This window comes from Callorhinus ursinus, unplaced genomic scaffold, assembly GCF_003265705.2.
Source record: "Callorhinus ursinus isolate GAN/ISIS: 27379988/994484 unplaced genomic scaffold, GSC_fseal_2.0 scaffold8, whole genome shotgun sequence".
Taxonomy (NCBI): Eukaryota; Metazoa; Chordata; class Mammalia; order Carnivora; family Otariidae; genus Callorhinus; species Callorhinus ursinus.
The window spans coordinates 9,764,031-9,791,438 of NW_027397070.1; the positions used below are offsets into that span (position 1 = coordinate 9,764,031).

Consider the following 27,408-nt stretch of genomic DNA (forward strand, 5'->3'; position numbering starts at 1 on the left):
ATTTTCCCCATTTTAAAGTTCCTGTGAGGGGAAGCTTCCCGTGCCTCTCCTCTTTCAAGCTGTTCTTCACCCTATCCTACCACACCCTAATGCTAAACCCATTGTTTCCCACAGAGAAGGTAATTTATAAATGCTTCCGAACTCAATAAATATCTTTGGCTGGTTTACAAACCAGTAATTCCCTTATTTGATGCTGTCTGAAAGACTCACTGACAGATTCTTAGAGGGAATGCAGGGGTTAATGTCCTTTGAGGAACAAGGCCATGCCAAAGGTGTGGAAGATATGAAGGTCACTCTATGTACAGTCCTGTGGGGAGGTTTTGCTACTACAGCGGCTGACTCTTCAGGCCTCTCGGGATGTTGGTGAAGCAGGGTTGATACCACATCCAATCTTTTAACTCTGTTGCTTACTACTGTTGCTCTTTGACATATACTCACAAACCTCCTTTGTGATAGGGGGAGGAAAGGTTTCATAAACCCGGGAACACTCAGCTAAACTAAAGCCCAGGGCATGCCTTGAAAGAAGCACCCAGAATCCTCAGTTGCTTCCCAAACCAGATTCAAGTAGGATGTGCCCTACCTTGAAATAGACAGGAATCAAACCAGCCTAAAAAACCAGAAGGAGGAAGACATAGGACAAATGGCCACTTGATTCTCTACATCCTGTTCCTTATGTTTTTAGTGTTTCAACCCAGCTGTAGCATGCTCTCTACCCTATTTGACACTTTCATGTTGCTTCTCTCTATTGGTAGTCAGTGGGCTTCTCTGGTCAGCCGGGGATGATAATGCTTTATTACTACTTCTGGGTAAAACTCTGATTGCCAGGAATTCTATCTGTGTGTGAGAACAATCCAAATTTCTGCCTCATTGAGGGTGGGGTAGGTGGGTCAGGATTGGCTATTATGGACAGATGGTGAAAGTTCGAGGCGTTAGGAAACCTCACACGAGTTTCCAATAGAGAGGAAGTATGCAAAGTATATTATAATAACTTTCTCTGTTTGGAAAGTAGATGCCCCCTTGTTCAGGGCTAAGTGGTGAGAAGCATGAGAAATTGTCTTCCATTTATGTTGTGATAGCCATGACTTTAGAAGGCATTGAGGTGTCCACAGGGCCAACTATCTGGGGACATGCAGCACATGCTCTGTACAAAGTCTGCCTCCAGTTAGGAGGAAGGGGTGATGTTTGGTCATTTGTCTGCCCAGAGGGGATACCTTTCTGTAATTCTAGTAATATGAAGCCTTATAGTCATCTTCCTACCAAGAAGAGGGAAAACTATCACTGAGATCATGTCTCCATCATCAAATCACATTCCTAACTCAGCAAAGACATAGAATATAGTCTTTTGATTCTAGATAGGTGTTCTTTGCCTAGCTCCATCATTTTGCTGTGTGTGTGACCAGGGGCAATCAGAAATGCTGGGTATTTTTTTTTCCAAGATTTTATTTATTTATTTGACAGAGAAATAGAGAGCACAAGTAGGCAGAGAGACAGGCAGAGGGAGAGGGAGAAGCAGGCTCTCCACTGAGCCAGGAGCCTGATGCAGGACTCAATCCCAGGACCCTGAGATCATGACCTGAGCCAAAGGCAGCCACTTAACTGACTGAGCCACCCACGCGCCCCAAAATGCTGGGTATTAAATTTCTTCAGGATGGCTCTTCTTCCTACTCCTTTTCTGAACCCCAGTCTTTTAAACTTAAAAATCTAATACCCCACATAGTTACTAAATGCAGGGTTTCTGGCTCCTGGGAATACTGGATGATCAATACCAGTTGGAGTGACTTAAGCAACAGCTGAAAAAGCCAACAGAAACTTAGAGTTTTGTAATCTAGGCATTAACAACCAGTTGGGACTTCTGTGAAGTGTAGAGATAGGGAGAAGATATGTTGGCCCTGGCTTGGTAGAGAAGAGGGTGAAACATTCTGGTGAAAGTGAATACAGGCACAAGCCAAGTGTGTTGGGGTCAGATAGTTTCTTTGTGTGGCTTGAACTTAAGTTTGAGGAAAGGAACTAAAGTTCAGAGACTCGACCTTTTAAACTCAGGTCTAAGAGAAGCAACAATATTGCAAGTTCCAAAGGCATGGAATATGTCTTATACATTGTGTCTTTGCAGCTGGCAAGGTAGTGTTTTTCCTTTGGTGGGCACTCAATAAATGTTCACTGAATTGGATTGAATTTCCCAAAGATAAGGATGAAGTTGGTGGAAAGCCCTGATTTGGGTATTTTTCAGTCTGTTTTGTCTATATAATTTTGTGATTCCAGGAAGGCTAGGAGGCAGGAGAGAAAAACATCAGGTTTGAAGATCAAAGAGATTCACTGTGGCTGGAACATGAAACATGAAGGAATTCTGGTGAGAGATGAGGCTGGAAAGGTATATGGAAGCCAAGTCATGCAGAGTCTCCTCAGTTGGTTAAGGCATTTGGACTTCACCCTAAAAGCAGAGTGGAGCCACAGAAGGATTTTAGTGAGAGGTATGACATGCTTAGATATAAATATTAGAAAGCTCACTGGGTATAGCATAAAAAATGAATTAGAAGCACTCAAGTAGGAACAGGAGAACCAGTTGGTAGATATCTCAAATTTGGGAAATGATGATTTTAACCTGTACTAGGCTAATAGCAGTGAGAGTGGAGAAAAGTGGTTGGATTCAAGAGAGGGAATTGACAGTTCTTGAAATTGATTGGATGTGAGGGACCTTGGGTGAGGAGGAGCAAAGAGTGAAGGAGGATTCCAAGGTCTCTGATTGGGCAATGATAGAAGGTTGTGCCATCAACAAGACAGAGAACAGAGCAGAAGAACAGGGTATGGGGAGGTGATAGAGAAGATGATGAGTTCAATTTTTTACATGTTGAGTCTGAGGAGCTTGTGGGACATCCTAGAGATGTGTAGTTGGCAGTTGGATGAATGGTCTGATGTTTTTTGTTTTGTTTTGTTTTTTTTGAGGGAGAGTGAGTGAGCGAGTGAGCGAGCAAGCACACATGAGTGGTAGGGGTAGAGGGAGAGGGAGAAGCAGACTCCCTGTTGAGCAGGGAGCCTGATGCAGGGCTCAATTCCAGGACCCCTAGATCACCACCTGAGCTGAAAGCAGACACTTAAACCGACTGAGCCACCCAGGCTCTCTGGGTCTGAAGTTCTGAAGAGATATCAGTTGAAGTACAGATTTGAGAATGATGTAGACATGGGAGTAGATGAATTTGTTCAAGGAAATACCAACATGTAAGGGCTTGCCAGAGTTAGAAGGGTGCATAAAGAAACCTAACCATGAGTGGTTAGAGGGATAGGAGGCAAACACAGAGGTGTGCTTGGGGAAAGAGAGAATTTAAAAAAAGAAGGAATGGTCCAACTTCTTCACCTTTAAGTCATCCAATCTCTAGATTCCTAATACTTCACATTTCTTTGGTCAATAAATCCTAGATTGGGGGGGGGGGGAAGCATGTCCAACCACTGCTGTGTAAATGATATAGCCCAAGGTCGTTGGTCTGTTTTATTTAAACATGTCTAGGTTCTGCTCCCTCTAAGGATTTTACTTATACCAGAGAGAATGAGAAGAAATCCTCTTTACACACTGTACAGCTGCACTAAAAGTAGCCAGCAGGGAAAGTGACCTATAAATACTATGAGCACATTAAGGTAAGTACATTTTTAAAAAGTTATGTCTTTTGGCTATGGTCTAATGTGATGATTGGTGGAAATGGAACTGAAGAGTGACAGGGAAATATTAATGGAAGGTAACACACAGGCCTTTGGCCTTAGAAAGAGCAATGGGCTATATCTGTTCCCAGAGGGAAAGTTTGATGAATAATGATCTTGATATACATTTTAAACATTCTGACAGTGATGTAATGGGTGCTACTTTTACTCTTTGGATAGCAGTTTCTCTTTTGCTCTGGTTAGGTCTACTACTTCAAGGCTGGGTAGAGGGCCACCTAAGGGAAAAATGGCAGAAGCATCACGACTCCTCTGTTCCGATTATAGGCTGTGGGCGCTGTAAAAGGCATGCTGTAAGAAGTGGTAGGTGGGTGCTATAACATCAGGGCCCGCTTTTCCTGCAGAGGAAAGAGAGCAAATCCAAGGTCTCAAGAAGGCGTACTTTCCCAAAACATCGCACTCCCCAGGTTGCTGAGTAAGAGCTGATGATTCACATTTAGATGCCCCTCCACCCGTACCCCCATCCTAACAACACAAAAGTTGAGTCAAGCTTGAACTTTGCTAAGAAAACAGTTTTGCTCTTTTTAGTCTTAGCAGCACCGGCATCTAAAGACAGACTCTGTGGGAAGGCAGAACCCTAGTTACCTCCTCTCCAAGCTGTTGCAGGAATTTCCAACCTCCACTTGCCAAAGCACTTTTATGGAGCTTGGGGTTTTTCTGTTTTGTTTTGTTGTTTTGTTTGTGGTGGGGTGAGGGAATGCCTTTAGCCACTCCCTCCCCTTCCTTCTCTGGGTCTCCATTTTTTTTCCCTCCTAACTCTTGGGTCTGAATTAGGGGATCCTTGAGGTCCCCCAGGCCTAGTTTGTGTCTCCACCAGGGGGCCCCAACAGCAGAGAGCTTGTCCTTAGCCAGGCCCTTCCCTGGCGAGCTCAACTGGCTCTAGAGGCCTGCTCTATATTTGGAGAAGGCAAGTCATGATATGTCAATCTATAGAAAGGGAGCTTGTTTGGAGTGGGAACACACAGGAAGATGCTTCGACACTGAAAAAGCACATACCCCCTGGGGGCTGGGAGGAAGATAAAGAGACCCAGTTGCTCTATGTGGTCTAGAAATCAGAATGGTTAGATGCTGCCTGGCCCTGCTGGTGCTTTGCCTGATTCCTTGGCCTTATAAGTTCGTGTTCACCTGTGTGAAGTGGCTCCTGGTTTAGAGAAGGGGTATCGGAAGCAGAGAAACCTAGCTCTGTTCGTTGGCCGATGTGTGACTGAGTGAGTTGTTGGACTCTCTACACCTCATTTTCTTTATCTGTTAAATGAGGATGTCTTATGGGCCTGCCATGAGGCTTAAATGAGAAAATGAATACATAAAACAGCGGTAGAGAGTCTGGCTTTGTGTGTGGGGGGGTCCTTCCCTTCTGCCCAGTCCTCCTCCTTATTTTTACCTTTGCTCACATTTTTCCCCCTTCCTGGATCATTCTCTCCACCTCTAAATTCAACTCACTTGCAGTGCTCAGGTCTTCCTGCCTGTCATAGTGCTCCAGTCCTTTTGCTGTCCCAAGCAGGCAATACCTGGCTTCACATTCTGGTAATGACCTTTCTTAACATTGTTTTGCTGATTCTGCCCACATAGACTGCTGCCCTCTGAGGAAAGGAAACTGTCAAATACTGGTTCTCTTTCTGTGATACCTGGCAAGATGTCAAGTGCATAAAAGAGGCCTAAGTAACATTTGAATGAATGAATGCAGAAAGTTACAGGGAAAATGAGGGGGTGGTGTGTGCTGTGGTTAAGGCCTGAATGCTTACTAGCCTGCCTGGATTTGAATCCTGGTGCTACCAATTATGAACTTTGAAACTTTAAGAATTGTTGAATCTCACTGTTCTTCAGTTTTCTCATCTGCATAATAATGGCAGTGGTAAAAATAGTACCTCTCTCCTAGGTTTGTTGTGAGGATTAAATAAGTTAGTTTTGAAGAGTGTTTAGATCAGTGTTTAGATCAGTGTTTAGATCAATGTAAGGACCCCTCCATTATTATTTTAAAGAACATGAGTTTAGGATTAGACAAACCTGAGTTCAGAGCCTGCTCTACTGCTTACTAATTGTGTGACCTTGGACAGAAGTTATTCAGTTACTTTGTGCTCTCATTTCCTCATCTGTAAGATAGGGATAATACATCTGCCTTATAAATTGTTGTGAAGACGAAATTGAGATAAGAGCCTAGAACACAGTATGTGCTTGATAACCGGTTGGTTACTAGAAGCCTGCTTCAGTCTTCCAGAAGCAAGAATTTGAGATGACTGCGTGAAAAATCATTGTGGTGGCCCAGGACTCATTTAGGAAACTGAAAACTGGGGTTTGCCCTGACTGGAAGGGTTGAGAAAAGAGTGTTAACAGGGGTTGTGGGTGTATTGCAGGAAGGGCTAGAGAAGTTACTTTGTGCCGGTTGCTAAGCTGTATCACCAAAATCCTGACCTAATTAGGTCATTAAAAATACATTTGGAAGGAGCTAGAGACTTTTGCCGGTGTGGAATTCCAACACAGGTCCATGCAAGTCACCTGTGTGTCTTTGATTATGTAAGGTGTTTCTTACGTTTTGTCCTTACGTAGCCCGCTGTGTTACTGTCATGATGACGCTGTAGGTGTGAATGGAGACGTGCCATCCTCTGCCAGCCAAGCGGGTCTGTGGTTCTCAGTTTCCGAGAAGGTGAAATTTGCAAGCTCAGAACTTGTGTATCTGAAGGGGGCCACTTGGCCTCTTCTTCTGAAACCAAGTTGGGACTGAGAGAGTCCTAATTTCTAGGGTTTAATGTATTGATTCTCTACCAGGATCTCGTTTGGTGCTGAGTGATGTTTTAGGCCGCACCAGGATCTACATGCCCTTATAACCTCTGCCAGCACTGAGGGGCTGTCTGCTCTCTACTGTTCAGGGCAGAGGGGATCTGAGTGGTTTCCATCAGGAGCCTCACTAGGTCCATTGGCTGTGCAGGGAGGAGTGGGGCTGGCCCTGGGGGAAGCGAAGGAGAGGCAGGCAGGGTGGCCTTGACACTGATTACTTCTTTCACAGGTGTCTTTGCTTTGTTTGAACCCAGGACTAGGGATTTAAACCTCTCCTCCACCATCTGGATCTGCATTTAGATTTCATGATGTAACCTCACATCCCTTCTTCTCTCTGTCTCTCTGCTGCCTCTTCATTTGAATTTAATGCTAACTTCTGCAATGCAATAAATTCTTTGGAAAAGAGATGTAATATATTTCTACCTCAAATTATAAATTTGTTGCATATTTGGAGTATCATCCCACCACCTCATCAACATCTTGGGGCTTTGTCAGCGGTGCCAACAATTGGTTTCAAATATCAAGATCAAAGTACCTACTTTCTTTTTTCATTACCAAAAAGTTCTTTATGATTCTAGCTTTATTTTCCCTTTATTCAGATGGGAGAACTCTTGATTAACTTCATTTTGCAGAATAAAATTCAGATATGGGAAAGTTCAAAGAAGGTAGTGAATTACATTCCGGTGGTGGGCCTGGCTACAGCAGTTCAGTGGTATCAACCTGGCTCTACACCTGAGGAATTTAAAGAAGTATGATGCCCAGGTCTCACCCGAGCCAATGAAAAACGGCAGTCCATTAAAGAGGTGTTAAGGCAAGGACATTTCAGTCTTTTCAGGTGAATCTAATGGGCAAACATGGTTGAAATCACTGCTGAATTTACTAAGAAGGCAAGATGTCATTTTCACAGTTGGAATTAGGAAATCACGGGAATGATGGTAAAACACAGTTCAAAAAATGTAACTGATGTTAAATGAAAACTTGCTTTATGCTATTACTTTTCAAACCAACTAGCATTTTGTTTATGAAAGTTTTTGGATAGCAATAGGTACAGGGTTTGTCTTTGTGTTTTTCATTTTAAAGAATAAAACTTCAGGGGATTAGGACCAGAAATGCTCAACCATTGTTTCTCAGGACCTTACTGAATGTATTGGTGTGTCTCATGCTGACCTGCCCTCCTTGTGTGCTGTCATCTGGCATATAACTGTGCTAACCTTAGTGATTTCCAATGAGGTGGAGCAGAGTGCCCCGAGGGGACAATTCAGAGTGGCTTTCTCAGAGTAAGGCTTTTTCAAACTCTATCCCATATCACATCCCCCAACCTCCCCATTCTGATCTGTTCCCTAAGGGTCCTAGTTAAGTAATACTGCAGTAGTCAGCCTTGGTAATTGATGGGAGTGTGTCTTTTGGCTACATGAGAGCAGAAATTAGGTTGAGAGCCACTTTTCTTAAAAGTTTCCCTGAAATGTCAGGCTAGTTGTTTCAAAAATCTGGGATTAGAAATTTTTTGCATTTTGTCTGAAAGTCTGATGCATCTGTAGTTGGGATTCTGTCCCTTTTAGGAATAGAGTTCAGAGCAAAAAGGAAACCATTCTGTTTGCTCTAAAATGGTACCTCAGACTGGCTGAATCCCTCTTGAACCACTTTGGGATTCTTCAAGTTTCTAGCTTGGCTGGGTTGTTTTGGAGCCAAAGAGAGTTCTAGTCATTAGCATTGGTGAGTTGTTGCTCATTAGCATTTGTGTGAACCAACAAAGGGTGTGAAACCCTAGTTTGGGGTGGGGGGAGGGTGAGAGGGATTGTTTCTCCTTGGATTAATACCAGAGTTATTTCCCTTGGTGCAGATCCATTCTTCTCTGTGTGGGAATGTTTAATGTTCATACTGTTAGGTGTGAGTCTCATTCAGAGAACTTCTTTCAAATATACATTTTTCTCATTTATAAAAATACATTTACATTAAAAAACCCACAAACCCTGCAAAATACTCTTTGTCATGATGGTTTGCTCAGAAGTTTGAAAAGGCATTCTGCTGAGAGAGTTTTTCCTGCAGTGCAGGTCCGCCGTCATTCAAGCAAAGAGTTAACTGAGGCCAGAGAAGCTTCTCTGGCAGCCTGCAAGCTTTGTGCAAGAGCCAAGCTGGGGGCTGGGAGAGGCTGATATTCATTTGTTTGTGTATGAAGCTTTCATTCCCAAAGTCTTAGACATCACATACCAGGAAGGATGATTGTGAAAAGCAGGGACAAACTCAAGTGTTTCCCGGCTGTTCTGGTTGCCTCTGATACATTAAATTCTGCCTGACAGTGTTTGCCACTTGGTTGTCTAAACAGAATTTTCCTCTCCAGTGGTAAGTGAGGGTTAATTATGAATGTCCAGCAGTTGTCATAAATACTGTTATGTGAGCCTGTGTGTTAAATGAGTCATAGAGTAAAACCTTTAGTTTGGACATCTTCAGCCCTCCCTTTCTATCGTACCATGTGTAAGCTTTACCCTGGAATTATGTAGCTCAAGGGGGTATAATGGTCTTTGATTCTGAGGAACTTTGCAGAAGGGCCGTTCAAGAGGCCCAGCTAGAAATGTCTCCCAGGACCCTGAAAGCTCTGTCACTTCCTTCTCCTTGTTTCAAGCTCCTGGGATCTGTGTATAGCAACAGCACCCCCTAGTGTGTGACAGGGTGGGGCGGGGCTCCTGGTTAATGCACTGAAGTGTTCTGTCTTCACAGAGTGAGCTGTGGGAAACAGGCGGCTTGCATTTATTTAACAGTACCGCTGAGCCTAAATATGCAACAGCAGCGTGTCTTCTAGGTTTTGATAGCTGAGCAAGGAAGAGAGGGGTTTAGATTATATTACGAAGATGTGAAAGCTAAGGGGAGCCACAGGAGTGTATCAGGTCACTAGGGAAGGGAGCTGTTCCTATGAACAATATGCCGTTCTTGGAAAGAATTCAAAGCTTGGCCTCCTGCGTGGAGAGGAGGATGGATGGGGCCTGGCCACAAAGGCTTTCCATTGCTGACTGAGCCTGGGCCTGCAGAGGGGCCAAAGCCTTCTTTTAGAGTAAAACTGAAATTCCAAACACTCCAAGCAGCAGCTTAAAGGCTACTAGCATATGAATGATTGATAGGTATTACCTGACAACAGAGTTTTGATCAAAGGAACTAGACTTAAGTACAACAGGGAGCAAAAGCAGGGTAGAGATGGACTACAGAGAGAAGGGAGGAAGGATGCTTCCTTCCTTCATTTTGTTCATCTAACAAATATTTATTGTTGAGCTATGTTCAGTGCCAGTTTCTGTTTCAGGTTTTAGGGATACAGATGTGAATAAAACAGAGTCCCTGCCCTTGTGAAGCTTACCTGCTTTACATTTGCCAAGGGTCAGGTCACCACAGCTCAGTTCTCTATGTTTACATTTTAAAGTGTGATTTATTTCCAGGCAGAATGTGACTTGAGGATGTGGAAAGTACCTACTGCTCAAAACTGTGTCTGCCCCAACCAGTCGTTTCTGAAGTTTCTAAACTCGAACCCCTCGTTCATTAAAGATGTGCTTTCTGAGAGAACTAATAATGAAGCCAGCTGCTGTGGTCCCATGCTTATTGTCTGGTGAAAATGAACAACGTAACAAGACTTCAAGGGACGAGGCTATTGGGGGGTAGAGTTGTAAGTCTGGCACTGGCAAGGCGTGGTCTTGGGGAGTCCATTTGTCAGGGCTGAGGTTTCCTCATCTGTAGGCACAGCCGTATTAATGCCTCTGTCAGATCCTTTGTAGCTCGAACATCCTATTTTGCATGGCAGATAGCATCCAGGAGGAGCATGAAGCACCCCTGAGAACACTGGATAATTATTTGGGGGTGGGAGCAGGACCAGATTAGACACGGAAACAAGAGAGGGAGCGTGGAGAAGGAGTGTGGTTTGACAACCAAATCTGGGCTATTTAAAGAGCGTTTCTGGGGCATTTATTCCTGGGTCCAGTTTCTGACTAGAAAATGCCTAAAAGGGAGGGTGGTGGTGTGGATGTGGTTGTTGCAGATTTTGGGGGAAGCACGATTCCTTATACTTTCATAGGTCAGTTAAGTTTTGAAAATTATCTACGGAACTCCTGGTCATAGATCATACACTTGAGCTGCAGCTGCTGCTGTAAAGAGCTTTGTGGGTTGGATTTTCTTGTTTTGTAGTGTTTTCCCTTTGACTCTCCTGTTCAGGATAGAATTGGAGTTCCACGGGCTGATATTCTTTGAATCCTAGAGAGCAAGTGACCTACTTACTATTGTGCCTGAAATATTCAGTTAGAGTGCATTTTAGGAAATACTTTTTCAGCTTGAAATATGATTTTGCTTTTGTGAAAACACACTGCAGTAGAGAGATACCCTTTTGGTTTTCTTGGCTGTTCTGACCTACTGTATAATACCTTTGGGTCACTTACGTGACTTCTGTCCTTGGAACAAGGCAATATAAAAGCCATTGGCGTATTTAGAAAAGATAATTCATAACTATTATCTACCTGTGTAAACACATGTGATGATGAATGAAAACTTTGATTGGGTTTAGGAATTTTAAAAAATGCATGAGTTGTATGCAGGGCTCTCTAACAGCTAGAACATGTTGATCCTGATATTTGCAGTTTATTGGTCAGGCTTTCTTGACTTTGTGGTCCTTGTCTTTGCAAAGAGTCCCAGCCTCTCCACGAAGAGCAGAGCCCTGTGTAAACAGGATTCAGGGATGGAATGTGGGTGGGGCTTTTTATCTGCAAAATTTCTTCTCATTTATGGCCAGCTTTTAAAGAAATAAGACCGAGAACCAAATGAGAGGCAGAAACCTTGGGTGGCTTTGGAGTTTTCTATGTGTGTGTTCTGCCATCTGCTGGAAAAGGATCACCAAGCTTGGAAAGCTGACTGGCGAAACCGAGGAGTGCGTGCATTCCTGGCTCCTCCAGGCTCTCTCCCAGGGCTGGGCAGAGAACAGCAAAGCTCATAAATTGCCGTGATGCACTTGGATTTCTGTTGGATAACCTTAATTCACAACTAGAGTTGTCCCACAGGGATTTCCCCACCAGTTGCTGAGCTCAGGGCCAGTTGCCTCAGACTCAGGCTGCTTTGGGAGCCCGTATCTGAGCATCCTCTGGCCTCATTCCTCTGGATACCCCGTGTGTTGACTAGGATTGCCTTGAAGTACTTTTCCCTGGTTAAGTGGAAACAAAACAAAATTTTAAATTCAAAATAGGGACCAGGGTGGCTCATTTCATTGTGATGTCGGTACAAGAGGGCCAGCTGACCTACTGAGGAAAGGAATGCCCTTTTTTCCTGAGATTATAATCTCTTTACTTTCTGGTGTTTTACAAAATGATGGTAATAGTTGAGAGTTATCACTTTAAACATATATTTGCTTGGCAAAAGAAAAAGCAACTATAGGTCAGTTCCCTAATTCTTTAAAAACATTTTCTTGTCTATGAAATCCCAATGTCTGGGCAAATGTGGTTTTGTTACTCCCTGTGGTCTCACCTTTCCCTTCATGTGACAGTTCGAGTGGAAAAGTGGGGTCAACAATCCTCAATTATAACTTCCATATTTTCCCTGGCAAATTCCCTGTGGATTTTTCTGTGCTATGACCCACATAGAAACGCAAAAAATAATAGTGTGGTAGAATGAGGATAATGTCTCTTCATTAACTGGGTCGCTACTTTATAGATGAATTTTCGTCTGTAGTGAATGTTTGGCCTGGTTTCGCACCCCTTTGGATCATTTTCTTCCTCTGGAGTTCTGAGTGGAATGTGACCTTCCTGGCTGGATATGTATGTGGCACTCCCATGGGGAAGACTTAGATTTTTGGCAGTCAGACCCTCCAGGCAACTGGGACAGGATGTGGAGGTCTCGCCTCCCTGTTTCTTACAGTTTCTCAAAGGCAATATAATACTTATGAAGGATTTTTAAATGGGAATATGACATTTTAAATCTATGATTACTTAAAAGATTCTAGTAACTGAAGTAATGGAAATTTCTTCTTCATTAAAGGTTATAATTACAGAAAAGTAAATTATTTTCCCAAAGTGTTTTAAAGTTTTAATTCAAATAAAATAATAAAGCTTAAAGAAAACAATAAAAGTGGAGCTACTCTGATTGAGGTGGGCTTGGTACTTGACTCCATGGAACCTGAACTGAAAATTGCTAGTGTACAAAAACTGAATTGAAATTTATTTCTGAGAAGATATTTTTTTTGTTAAGAGGGCAGATAGTTGAGATCTGATTAAGTAGAGGCTGAGAAAATAAGTTTGTACTGAAGCCAGAACACGTGGTGTCTTCATTGGAAAGAGATATTCCCAGAGAATAAACTTTCTGGATATTTATCTGTTGATAACAGCTGCTTCTGAATGAGCAAGGACATTCAGGATTGCAGGGTGTGAGTTTCATTTGGATACACACAGAGGCTTATGAACTAAAGGCCATGCGAAGAAGGTGGAAAAATCCTCCCCAGTTAAATTATCATGGGCCAGATTGTTAGAAATATGTCCAAGAAGTGATTTCAGAAAACTTTGGAAACTTGGCTGAAAACACTGGTAGATCTTTATCATCTGGTAAATATTTAGGACTTTGTGTATATTATCTTCAAGGAAAAGCAATACACTGTAGAAATTATTTTTTTCAACAAAAACAACAAAACATTGCAAGATTGTTAGCTTTTTAATGAGAATTTTGGTAAGAGAGTAAGTTTTTTCAGGGGGGATGAGATCTTATTTCTGATAAAATTAGATTGAAGGTGACTAGATTGAAGTTTGCTATGATTTTGCTTGTTAGCAAGGTCTGGACATATGGTAGCTTCATTTTTCATCACCTGGTAGGTTTTTTTTGTTTTGTTTTTTAAAAATTTTCTTGACTAAAAGAGCTTATGAGATTTCATCATTACCTGCATCTTAAAATGTCAGTATGTAATTGAATGGCGGTTGAAAATGTGAATTCTCTGATGTCTTAGGAGACTTGGAAAGCAAAAAGGTAGAGTTAAAGGAATAATACTCCCAAAAGGGAGCAATCAAATGTCAAGGCCATAACCTGGTTTCCTCAAGTCATAGCCTTCTCTCTCTCTCTCTTTTTTTTAAAGGTGATTTTTTTTTTTTTTTAAGATTTTATTTATTTGTCAGAGAGAGAGCACGAGCACAAGCAGGGGGAGAGGCAGAGGTAGAGGAAGCAGGCTCCCCACTGAGCAAGGAGCCCAACGTGGGACTTGATCCCTGGACCCTGGGATCATCACCTGAGCCGAAGGCAGATGCTTAACCAACTGAGCCATCCAGGCACCCCTCATAGCCCTCTCTTAATGATACTATATTGAGGCGCCTGGGTGGCTCAGTAGGTTAAGCATCTGATTCTTGATTTCAGCCCAGATCATGATCTCAGGGTCATGAGTTTGAGCCCCTCGTTGGGCTGGGTGTGAAGCCTGCTTGAGATTCTCTCTCTTCCTCTCCCTCTGCCCTTCCCTGCCCCACCCACCTCTTTCTCTCTCCCTTCTCTAAAATAAATAAATAAATAAATAAATAAATAAATAAATAAATAGTGTGTGTGTGTGTGTGTGTGTGTATAAAATGTCTTTTTTTTTTAAGATTTTATTTATTTATTTGACAGAGAGAGACAGTGAGAACAGGAACACAAGCAGGGGGAGTGGGAGAGGGAGAAGCAGGCTTCCTGCTGAGCAGGGAGCCCGATGTGGGACTTGATCCCAGGACTCCGGGATCATGACCTGAGCCGAAGGCAGACGCTTAACGACTGAGCCACCCAGGCGCCCTATATAAAATGTCTTGTATTTCATTCCCAGTGGGGTTCACACCTGTCATCTCATTTGTCTTTCAAATATGCATTAAGGTAAATGGATATAGTAATCATGCACCTGTGATACAACTTGGGAAACAGAATCATAGATGAGGAGTTACCTTCCTGCCTCCCTTTTCTGCAATTCATTGTTCTGTTGGTAATAAGGATAATACAGACGTCAACCACTAACTATATGCCGAGCACTTTACATATATCATCTCATTTCTTTTTTTTTTTTAAAGATTTTATTTATTTATTTGACAGAAACACAGCGAGAGAGGGAACATAAGCAGAGGGAGTAGGAGAGGGAGAACCAGGCTTCCCGCAGAGCAGGGAGCCCCATGCAGGGCTCGATCCCAGGACCCTGGGATAATGACCTGAGCCGAAGGCAGATGCTTAACGACTGAGCCACCCAGGTGCTCCTATCATCTCATTTCTTGTGAGGTACATATTTCCCTATTTTTTTTCAGATGAGGAAATGGTGGCTTATAGAGATTAAAAAACTTGCTGGAATTTATATAGCTAGTAAGTGGCAGAACTGGAACTGACCCAGCTCTGACTTCATGACCCGGGTCTGAAACCATTACACCGTACTACCTCTCCAGTAATATGCTACTGAGAAAGCTGCTTCTGCAAGCCATTTGAACCCAGCTGTCTATGCCTGGGCTCCCAGCCCAGTTACCCTCCTTGATGTCCAGCATACAGAGAAGTGAAGGAGTTGATTTAGACCTCCCAGGAAAGGGTTCTGCAACAGGGTCCTGCTCTATAGCTAGGGTCCACTGTCCCTGGTAAGACCCTCTCTAAGATTTTTTTTTTTTAAGATTTTATTTATTTATTTGAGAGAGAGAATGAGATAGAGAGAGAGAGAGAGAGCATGAGATGGGGGAGGGTCCGAGGGAGAAGCAGACTCATCGCTGAGCAGGGAGCCCGATGCGGGACTCGATCCCCGGACTCCAGGATCATGACCTGAGCCGAAGGCAGTCGCTTAACCAACTGAGCCACCCAGGCGCCCTCTAAGATGTTTTAAAACAATATGACAGAGACACTGTACGTGAATATGTGGTCTTTGTAAAGCCCCAATAAACAGTAACTCAGTAACGGCTCAAAGTCTAAACAGGCAAGCCAGAGGCCTCAAACTGGACATGCCTACCCAGTGTGTAGGCAGGCATCATCTCAGTCTTTATTCCCATCCTGGCCTCTTCCCCTTTCTGTTGACTTGGGCAGAGTCCCAACTTCTTACAAAAGATCAAAACTAAGACGTCTTGGCTGCCCAAATCAGATCGTCACTAAGGTTTGGCCGTCTCTCAGAAAAGACAGGCGGGGCTGGGCTGAACTTTCCTCCCTTGTATTTCAGGAAATTAAAACTCCACTGAAGGACCTTAAAACTAACAGCTGTCTCCTTCATACCATAGTTATGGCTTTGACTTAAAAACTGAATGTACCTGATTGCCAAGTAAATGGCAACTTTGGGGGTACTGTCCAGACTCCCCAGCTTTGAAAGCATTTATCTTTAAAAACCTAATCCTTCTCTTTCCGACCCTAGGCCTATGTAAATGAAATTGTTTGGGGTACAGTTTATGCTAAAATAACTTTTTGGATTGCTATTGTTTGTTCCCCCCCAATTTTTATTTAAATTCTAGTTAGTTAACATATAGTGTAATATTAGTTTTAGTAGAATTTAGTGGTTCATCACTTACATATAACATCCAGTGCTCATCAAAACAAGTGCCCTCCTTAATGCCCATCACCCATTTTGCCCATCCCTGTGCCCACCTCCTTCCATCAACCCTTAGTTTTTGTTCTCTTTCATTAGAAGTCTCTTATGGTTTGCTTCCCTCTCTCTCTCTCCTCTCCACCCCCCAACCCCTGACTGCTACTGTTTTTAAATCCTTTGTTATTTTTGTTATTTTGTTGATTATGAATTTTCCAGAATAAATGTTTTTGTAGAACACATGTACTTTGGATCGTGTTTGTGTGAAATTTACTTTAAGGAAGGTGCCTTAAATGCCTGACTGTACTATTGCTTTGGAAGGAGAAAAGATATCTAAGCTCTTCATTTCTCTTTCTTTTTGGTTCTGTGAGCTAGTGAGAATTAACTTTAATTTCTCCTATTCCTCAAAAATTCAAGTATTTCAGCTACCCAGCACAACAAACTATCAACAGAATTTTAGAGGAGAAAGGGTGTGGTCAGAATCCTGTCTTCTTTTCTCCTAAACACAAACAGCATTTATTTACTTTATAATTCACCACAGAAAAAGTGACCTTCATTTTAGCCACTGCATATTAACAATATGATTTCTGATATTCCATTCATTACAGCAAACAGTCATTATTTTAAATGTCTAGTCTCCAATGTTCATTATTGTGCTGTTTCCTCTTCTCTTTCCCAAGAGGGAAGTAGTGTCACTCACATCTGGCAAATGGGGAAGAGTTAAATAGATAAACTGTGACTCATTAACCAACTCAGCCCTAGCCCCAGGCAGCAGGTGGTTCTTTTGATCTCTCCCTTACCTGGGAGTTTTACAGAAAGACTGTAAAAAGTTTTACAGTTTTGCTTCCTTGAGGAAGGCAGTTTAAGTGATTTGGTAATTTTGTAAGCAGCATACAGGTAAACCAGAGGATAATCCTTTTGCATCCCAAGACCTTATTAAGTAGTGCTGGGACCACATGTACAGGGGACCCCAAGCATGCAATTTCTGTAATGCACATTGTCCATTCATGAGCCCTAGAAGTGTAGTTGGTGATGTCCTATGTCTTAAATCCCAGACTAAAAGAGAATGGTGGACTCTGCACTTCGCAGGTTTTCATATAATATCAAAAAAGCTGTGTCCCTTGGCAGAGTGCACTTCCTTTTGGAACAGGACTTCTAACCCTGCAGAGCCTAGAGTAATGACCCCCTGGTGGGGGGGTCATTGGAAATGATAGTTAAGTGGGGCCACTCCTGCTTTTGCTTCTTGGTTCCCAGACTCATGAATTCTTCCAACTGAAATACAGTGCCATATGGATTTATTACCTATATTGCGTCTTGGACGATGGCACCCCATCCTTGCAGAGAATTGCTTCCAAGCTGGTATTTCAGCTGTACCTTCAACCAGGACATTCCAATGCTCTATCAGGCCAGTGGCTTCTGGCTGGTGCAGTATGTGATATAACCAGTGTATTCCATGGTCATGGATCAACACCACATGTCCTTCATTTTGAAATGCATTCCTGGGTGCGCCTGGGTGGCTCAGTCATTGGGTGTCTGCCTTTGGCTGGGGTCGTGATCCTGGGGTCCTGGGATGGAGCCCTGCATCGGGCTCCCTGCTCCGCGGGAAGCCTGCTTCTCCCTCTCCCACTCCCCCTGCTTGTGTTCCCTCTCTCGCTGTGTCTCTCTTGTCGTATCTTTTCCTTCTAGTCCCTGACTGGCCAACTGCCCCTCTAGCCTTTCCAGTCATTGTAGTAATTTTGTTCTTCCAGCTTCTGTGCTGCCACCTGTTCTCTAGGTGAGGACCCATCAGCCCTATCACTATCAATAAGCCAAGTCTTGTGACTGCCTCTGGTACCCTAGGCTCTGACCTCCAGAGGAGAGCTAGCACTAAAGTTCTTAGTGATGCTGGTTCCTTTCCCACTAGCAAATCCCTGCCAGCCTTTGTAAATGAAGTGTCCTCTTGGCTGCTCCATGAAAGAGAATCCTCTGGTGGGCCATTTGGCATCAGAGAATGCCAAATGTGATGCTGAGATGACCTAGTGCTCCTTGTTAGGAGCAGGCACATCTGCCATGCAGGGAGACGCTACAGAGGGTCTCTCTGCCGTAGGTAGCCAAGGCCACCTTCAGGAGTCGTGCTGCTTCCCTCCAGTATGCCTGCTTCCCTTAGCCTCTGTATTCCACCTTCTGTTGCCTGCTGTGGTAACTCATGCATTTCTGCCTGCCTTGGCATAGGCTAAAGTTTTCTTCCCAGGCTTCTAGAGGCCTAATAGCAAGTTTGCTCTTCCCTGGGGTCCTTGCCGGAGTGTTAAATCTCATGTCCCAGGAGAGTGCCCCCAAGTCAATTTATTCTTGCTTATACAGTCTCCTATTCCTCCTCCCTTGATCAAGCACCCTCAAAATCCAGCCATAGAGGTTCTCTTCTGGGCTGTCAGGATATGCTGGCTAATTCTTACAGCATATCTCTGACCAGTCCTAGCTTGTCACCACCGATCATGCAGGAATTTATCCCTGGTTATCCATTTGGCAGCCAGGGGACAAGGTGGGGCCACTCGTGCAGGTGGCCTGTGTTGCCTGTGGCAGAGAGGCCTCTGCAGAATCTGCGTGGGGCATGTGCTCGCTCCTAACGCGGGCGGTGGGCCATCTCTGTAGGGGAGTCTGGAGAGCCATAATCCTCAGGGGCTGTAACCCAGCTGCCCCCATATGGGTCCCAGGTTTTTCCAGCTAGAACTTTTGCATAATAGACCCATCTTAACTAAGCATTTAATTGTTTTTGAGGTTTTGCAACTATTTAGTCCTCGGTTTTCTCCTCAGTTGTATCTGCCCTTCTAGTTTGGGAGAAAAGGGCCTCTTTGTAAACCACCAAAAAGATTTTCTGATTTTTATATTTAATCTTTAACTATTATTGGGTGCTGTCAGGTTGTTCATTATTCCCCCTGCAGGGCAGTGCAACTTAATAATAACCAACCAACTCTACGTCCTTTTTATGCATTGTTCCCTCCTTACCTTTCACATGTCTCAATCTTACTGACAAGGGTATTCCCCTCCATTGGGATGTGTTCCCATATCACTACCAGTAAACTCTTTAGTAGCTTTCCCGCCACCTTGTGCCAGGGACTATCCATGCCCCACAACCACTCGGGATGTGTTCTTCTTTGTCAGATGAGAAGTGGATGGTGCAGTTCAAAAATCCTATCTTACTGCCTGCCTTCTCAGCCCATTCTTGCTACTGATTATGTCAGTTCATGTTCTCTGGATGTAAGATACCAAGAAGGAATTGGGAGTGCAAAGGACTTAAAGGGAGAGATACTTGTGAAGCCTATTCTGATACTTGTGAAGGATAAAGGGTAGTGAGAGCAGGAGTAGAAGGGAGAGCCTTTGGATGGCACCATCAATCTGAAACCTGTGAAAAGAGAGGGGGAAGAAAGGAGGGAAGGGTAGGAAGAGCCTGAGACTCAGCATAGCTCTAAGAAGATCTCAGTAGGCAGATAAGGAACCAGAGTAAAGATTGCCCTTAGAGGCATCCTGCCCTAGCAGGAATGTCCCCACTCTGGAACCCCTGCTGTGCACAGTCACCGGCTGAGCATGGTGCTGGGAGCTCATGGCCTTGGCCTGAATGATGTCTCGAAGCCTGGAGGTGTGTCTGCTGGAGACTGGCAGCTAACTACAGGCTGTGCAGCAGGGAGATCTGAATGGCACCTCTCTGTGGCTGCCACCCTACTTCTCTGTCACTGGTCTTCCCTATCTTAATGGCAGCAACTCCTATTCTTAGGTCAAAATCATGGACTCCTTGTTTATTCTTTTCTTTTTTATGCTCCCCATATTCAATCTGTCAGCATAGCCTGTGGCCAAACCTTCAAATTCTATCTAGAATCGGACCACAGCATAGCCTGTGGCCAAACCTTCAAATTCTATCTAGAATCGGACTACATCTCTTTACTTTCACCACTTTCCTTGATGTGAAGAGACACAGGGGAAGATGGCCATGTCCGAGTCCTAGAACACCTGAAGCTACTAGAAGCCAAGAGAGAGACCTAGAACAGACCCCTGCCTAAGGCCTTCAGAGGGAGCATGGCCCTGCTGACCCCTTGATCCCAGACCTCTGGCCTCCAGAACGATGAGACAATAAGTTCCTTTTAGTTAAGCCATCCAGTTTGTGGTTTTTTGTTACGGCAGCCCTAGCAAATGAATACAGATATCATCTCTCACTTGGATTACTACAGGAGCCTCCCTGTTGATCTGTTTGCTTCAGCCTCTTTCAACAGAGCAGGAAGAAGGATCTTGTTTAATGTGAGTCAGATTATGTCACTCCTCGGATCAAAAGTCATCCAGAGGATTTCTATTTTAGAGTAAAAGCCAGAGCATTTACATAGGCCCAGATGACACGTGTTCCAACCCCCACCCCTTCCTCTGACCTCCTTTCCTCTTGTGCATCCTGCTCTAGCTGCCTACCTTTAATTCTCAAGCAGCCGGCCTCCTGCCCCAAAGGGCCTTTGCATAAGCTGTTGCCTTCGACTACCCTTCCTCCAAATGCCCACCTAGCTCATTCTCTCACTTTTCTCAAGTCTTTGTTTGGGTGTTACCTTCTTAAGGAAGCCTATTCTGACCACCCTGCTTAAAATCACAGTCATCTCCCCCCGTGTACCTGATTCCTTTTAACCTACTCTATTTTGTTCTTTTCCATAGTACTTATGACTTACTATAGGATATGGATTATTATAATTATTTCTTATTATCTGTCTCCTTCCACTAGACTGTTAGGCTGTGAGGGAAAGGATTTTTGTTTTACTCTCTGATGTATCTCAAGAAATATAACAGTGCTGGGGTCCTAGAAGATGCTTAGTGTTTGCTGGGTGAAGGAATTGGCTTTCCAGGATAGGAAACAGAATAGAATATTAAACTCCATAGCCTGGTAGCACAATAAATCCCTCCACAATTTAATATCTGGTTTGAATCTTGTACCCACAACTACCAATCTTCATTCACTTAAGAAATATCAAAAACATTGTGTCAGGCACCGTATCAAAGAGGAATCATGTTTGGTCTCTGCCTTCAAGGACTCTGAGTCTTGTGGCTAGAGGCAGACAAATTCATGTGATAGATTATCTTCTTTGTCATCCTTCCCCCCCTTTTTTATATAGAAGTAAAGCAAGGGGTGCTTGGGGGTGGTGACAGGGCCAGGTACATTTATTGTGCTTCATTTAATCCAAGCAGGCTTTTTTTGAGGGGAAGTTGAACCCTATGTCAGGTATCATATGTAGATTTAAAATCTTCCCTCCCCTGCCTTGTATCTAATCAAACAGTATAGATTTCTCATGAAAAAGATGTCATTATCTGGAATATAATGACTAACTTATTTTAAAATGCAGTGATGTTTCTATTAATGAAAAATTAAGGTCATTATGCATGTTTCTGACTAATCCTAACTACCTCCAGGCCAATTTCATGAAAACTTGTAAATAAAAAGTGCTGCTGGCAGATTTATGCAAAAAGAAGCCTTTAAATAGGATTCATCTAAGGCTGGTGAATGCAGTGAAAAAAAACTAAATTAGGTAGTAACCTATTCATAGTCTTACGAAGTAAGATAATAGGTATTTATAGTTTTATTTAACTTAATTCTCTGAAGTTTCTTTTATGATCTGTCAAAAAATGTAACATTTAAAAGTAGATCTGTGACTGAGAGGCTTTGAGTTTTATTTAATTGAGTATTTAAAAAATAGTTCTTGCTTTTTTATCTTTGTTGTGATCTAGAAATCTTGAGTGCTGTCTCAAGAGAAAAACAGTATTTTGGGCGCATGTCTGTATTTCTATTGTCATTTCCTCATTTATTCAATGTTTGTTGAGTGCCTACTGCATACTAGTCTAGATTGTGAAGATGAGTATTCTCTCCATTTTATGGAGATCACAGTTCTCAGATATCTCCTGAATAGGACAGAAATATAAGGAATTGTCTACCTTGTATTAATTGCAGTGACTTTGAGGGAAATTGTTTTATACCTCTTTTGGCTAAAAATTCTTCTGCAAGAGGGGAAAAAGCCTTGTACATAATTGAATGAGGAAAAGAATAAACATTGTCAAGAGTTCAGGGTTTAAGAAAAACACCTATAGTTCCACCTGTAAATGACAAATATTACTTGCTTTAAAGTATCAGTTTCTCCATTTTAATTAATTTCTATTTTTTTCCTCAAAAGAACTGCTACTTTCTTCCTTAATGTGATGATTTCATTGATATTCTTTCCCTCTCTTCTCCAAGATAATCTTTTAAAATGTTTTCTTCATATGATATTTCCTTCTGTTATCATTTTGTGAAATTTCCAGATTTATTTTCTATTTTCTAACTAGATGTTATTTAATTTTTAAAAGAGTTTATTTATTTGTCAGAGAGAGAGAGTACAAGCAGGGGGAGTGGCAGGCAGAGGGAGAAGCAGGTTCCTTGCTGAGCAAGGAGCTTGGTGCAGGACTTGATCCCAGGACCCTGGGATCATGACCTACGCACACCGAAGACAGATGCTTAACCAACTGAGCCACCCAGGCATCCCTCTAACTAGCTTTTAAAAAGCACTAAAAGCTCACCTCAACATTTCTTTGAGTAAATCAAGTTTTTCTCAGATTATACACCAATTCCCTAGGCTTTTTTCTTTTCTTTGGCCTTTCTCTTCGAAGATATCATCATGTTACTTTTCTTTCTTCTCTCTGAAATACAGTTAACTTACCACTTTTTAAAAATTTTTTGTGGTCTCATTGATTTTCTGTATTTGAGAAATCTTTCAATAGATTTCAAAGAGCTGTTCAGTTCATATTATATTCCTCAGGAGGATTCTTTATTCAGAAAACTTCTTTCACATTTCTGGATATTTATTTCAGTTCTATCTTGTTCTCCTTTGACCTTTTTGTCTTCTTCCTGGAAGACACAAAACGTTTTTTTCCTTCTTTGTTTTTTTTTGTTTAAGATTTATTTATTTATTTGAGAGAGAGGAAGAGAGCATGTATGGGGGGAGGGGCAGAGAGAGAGGGAGAGAGACTCTCAAGCAGACTCCACGCTGAGCATGGAGCCCGATGTGGAGCTCATTCCCAGCACCCATGAGATCATGACCTGAGCCGAAATCACAAGTCGGAGGCTTAACCGACTGAGACACCCAGGTGACCCCAAACCTTCTTCTTTCTGAATTATCGTTGGTGTATTGATAGAGTGATTCCAAGCAGAATGTCAGAGATTTTTCCTTTTGCTCTAGGAGGATGCTCCCAATATCCTTTCTCTCAGGGCCTCTAGTAGGTTCATTTTTGTAAGTTCTATTTTCTAATTTTCCTTCGAGAGTATATAAACACTTACTTCTGTGATTTTCCAATGTTTGCTTCCTCTTTTGGGGGGCTCTAGATGGCTTAGTCCATATTCTCATGTTAGACAGACAGCCTCACTTATTTAAGTACCACGTTCATGGGGTACCTGGCTGACTTGGTTGATAGAGCATGTGACTCGATCTTGGGGTCATGAGCTCAAGCCCACAATGGGCATAGAGATTACTTAAAAATTAAGTACCCCATTCTGGATGAAACTAGAGTGTATTATGCTAAGCAAAATAAGTCAGTAAGAAAAAGACAAATACCATATGATTTCACTCATATATGGAATTTAAGAAACAAAACATGAACATAGGGGAAGAGAAGGAAAAATAAAATAAGATAAAAACAGAGAGGGAGGAAACCATAAGAGACTCTACGGTTAAGAAAACAAACTAATGGTTGAGGGGAGGTGGGTGGGGGGGATGGGCTAAATGGGTGATGGGCATTAAGGAGGGCACTTGTTGTGATGAGCACTGGGTGTTATATGTAAGTGATGAATCACTAAATTCTATGCCTGAAACTAATGCTACACTGTATGTTAACTAACTTGAATTTAAATAAAAACTTGGAAGAAAAAAATAATAAAAACCCCCAAAACAACAACGACAAAACTCCATAGAACTATCCAATAAAAGTTCTTTTTTTTCTATCCAATAAAAATTCTTAATTTGAAAAAAAAATTAAGTACCACATTCAAAATGTTAAAATCAGGTGGTCTTGGGTTGTTTACTTTTGTTCCATTTATTTATCTGAATTAGACAACTTACCTCTTCCAGTTAAACTCAATCTCTTAGGCTTCCCCAAATTTTAATATTTTTAAAGTTTTTATTCAAACCCAGTTAGTTAACATATAGTGTAATATTAGTTTTATGTGTACAATATAGTGATTCAGCACTTCCATACATCACCTGGTGCTCAATACAACAAGTGCCCTCCTTAATCCCCATCACCTGTTTTACCCATCCTCCCACCTACCTCCCCTCTGGTAACCATCAGATTGTTCTCTATAATTAAGAGTCTGTTTCTTGGTTTGTGTCTCTTTTTTTACCCTTTGCTCATTTGTTTTTTCTTAAGTTCCGTAGATGAGTGAAATCATATGGCATTTATCTTTATCTGACTGACTTATTTCACTTTGGATAATACTCTCTGGCTCTATCCACGTCATTGCAAATGGCAAGGTTTCATTCTTTTTTATAGTTGAGTAATATTCCATTGTATGTATACACCACATCTTCCTTATCCATTCATCAGTTGATGGACACTTGGTTTGTTTCCATAATGTAGCTACTGGTGATAATGCTACTATAAACATCGGGGTGCATGTATCTCTTTGATTTAGTATTTTTGTATTCTTTGGGTAAATACTTAGTAGTGCAATAGCTGGATTGTAGGGTAGTTCTATTTTTAACTTTTTGAGTAACCTCAAACCTATTGTTTTTCCAAATGTTTAATTAAAAATTTCTCTCCAGATCCTTTTATCCTTTTCCAATTTTTTAGCATACCAAGACATTACAATTATGTCTTTAGAATGCCCTTCTCTAGCCAAGTTGAGGGTTTGGGTGGTGTCTCCTTTCCATGATAGGCTAGTCAGTTTCAATTCTAATAAAAAATGTTTCAAAACACAAATTCCATCTTCCTTCCTCCATTCTTTTTTTTTTTTTTTTTGGTTGGTTAAATTCAGGAGTTTTCTGCTCATTCTGACATGGTCTAGTTGAAAAAACAGTTCCTGGGACTAAAAGGTTTTATTCAACATAATGCTTAGTGTCAAATTATCAGTCAAAATATGACCAAAAAATATAACTGCCCCATCTTCTTATGCTCTTTGCCTTTTCTTTATAGGATTTATCTTTAATATGCTTTTTATTCCTGAAAACTGGCTTGACTGTCCCCTCACAAAAAAGCATTCATCTTACTGTTTTCTGAAGTATAAACAACTGGTCCTCATTTCAAAAGGATCTTCTCTCCCTACTTTGAGCAATAAAGGTTCAGTAAAAATGATTTCTCTGGACACTAAAAAGTCATCTTTAGATATGTAAATCAAAACCACAGTGAGATATAACTTCATACCCCCTGAAATGGCTAGCATAAAAAAGACAGATATTAACAAGTATTAGTGTGGATAGGGAGAAATTGTAATTCTGCACCCTGTGGATAGGAATGTAAAATGGTGCAGCCATTTGGAAAAACAGTCTCCTAGTTCCTCAAAAGTTTAAACATAGTTTTCATATAATCCAGCAGTTCCACACTTAGGCATATACCCAAGAGAAGAGAAAACATATAACCATGCAGATGTTCATAGCAACACTATTCATAAGAACCAAAAGGTAGAAACAGTGCCAATGCCTGTCAGTTGATGAATAGATAAATAAAATGTGTTATATCTATAAATGGAATATTATTTGGCAATAAAAGGAATAAAGTACTGACAATCATGGATGAACCATGAAAGAAAACGGTGAAAGAAACCAGACACAGAAGAGCATATATTGTATCATTCCATTTATAGTAAATGTTCACAATAGGTAAATCCAGAGAACAGAAAGCAGATTAGTGGTTACCTGGAGTGGGGGTGGCAGGAGGGTTGGCATGCAGATGGGCAATAACTGCTAATGGGTACAGAACTTCTTTGTGGGGTGATGAGAATGTTTTAAAAACTGACTGCGATAATAGTTGAACATGTTTGAATACACTAAAAACCAATGAATTGTACATTTTAAATGGGCGAATTGTGTGGTATGTGAATTATATCTCAAACCTGTTATTAAAATAAAAATAATTTTATAAAAACGCATTTACTTTCCAGTGATCAATACCATTTCATGAAATGTTTATTTATAAGAAACATTCTTGTGTCCTCGTAACCTACAGGTTTTCCCTTCTCAGAACTCAGGCTTATTTCTCTAACTGATAATTGCATTTTATCATGATAGATTCTGTTCTGTTTCCTATAAGTTTCAAAATAAATCCAGATGGTGGGGCGCCTGGGTGGCTCAGTTGGTTAAGCTACTGCCTTTGGCTCAGGTCATGATCCTGGAGTCCCAGGATCGAGTCCCGCATCGGGCTCCCTGCTCAGCAGGGAGTCTGCTTCTCCCCCTGACCCTCTTCCCTCTCGTGCTCTCTCTCATTCTCTCTCTCTCAAATAAATAAATAAAATCTTTAAAAAAAATAAAATAAAATAAATCCAGATTGTGCTTCCTCCTTATGAGGGATAAAGCGAAGCCTTTATCATTTTTGAAACAGTAAACATTGTATGTTTAGGTGGTTATGTTTTATAGTACACAGTTAAATTTATGATTTTTAACTACATGTTTCAAATATATGCAAAAAATAGTTTAATGAAGTCGGCATTCTCATCACCTAGCTTCAATAATTATCAACTCATGGACAATCTTGTTTCACGTAGACCCTACCTATTTCCATCCCTACCCTCTCAGTAATTATTTTGAAGCAAATCTTTTTCTTTCTTTCTTTCTTTCTTTCTTCCTTTCTTTCTTTCTTTCTTTCTTTCTTTCTTTCTTTCTTTCTTTCTTTTTCTTTCTCTTTCTTTCTTTCTTTCTTTCTTTCTTTCTTTCTTTCTTTCTTTCTCACAGAGAGGAGAGAATACAAGCAGGGGAAGTGGGAGAGGGAGAGGGAGAAGCAGGCTCTGCACTGAGCAGGGAGTCTGACTGGGGCTGGATCCCAGGACCCTGGGGTCATGACCTGAGCTTAAGGCAGACAGATGCTTAGCCGACTGAGCCACTCAGGCGTCCCATTGAAGCAAATGTTAAATACGCATTTCATCTGTAAAGACATGTTAAGCTTTCCTCTTTTTAAATAAATGTAACACCAGTATCACCAGAGCCTAAAAATTAATTATATTAATAATTAAACAATAAGACTAAAAATAGTAGTCAATACCATCTAATATCTCACGTTTACACATTTCCTTGACTGGTTATATATAGCACCGTGTTAGAATCAGGATCCAAATAAGGTGTTTGTTTTTTTTTTAAGATTTTATTTATTTATTTGAGAGAGAGATAGTGAGAGCAGGAACACAAACAGGGGGAGTGGGAGAGGGAGAAGCAGGCTTCCCGCCGAGCAGGGAGCCCGATGCGGGGCTCGATCCCAGGACCCCGGGATCT

At 41.8% G+C, this 27,408-nt stretch overlaps 1 protein-coding gene across 1 annotated transcript in view; it reads left to right on the top strand.

Moving 5' to 3' along the window:
• AKAP6 (A-kinase anchoring protein 6) overlaps positions 1–27,408 on the top strand; it is a 584,567-nt gene that overhangs the window by 22,090 nt on the left and 535,069 nt on the right. The window lies entirely within an intron of this gene.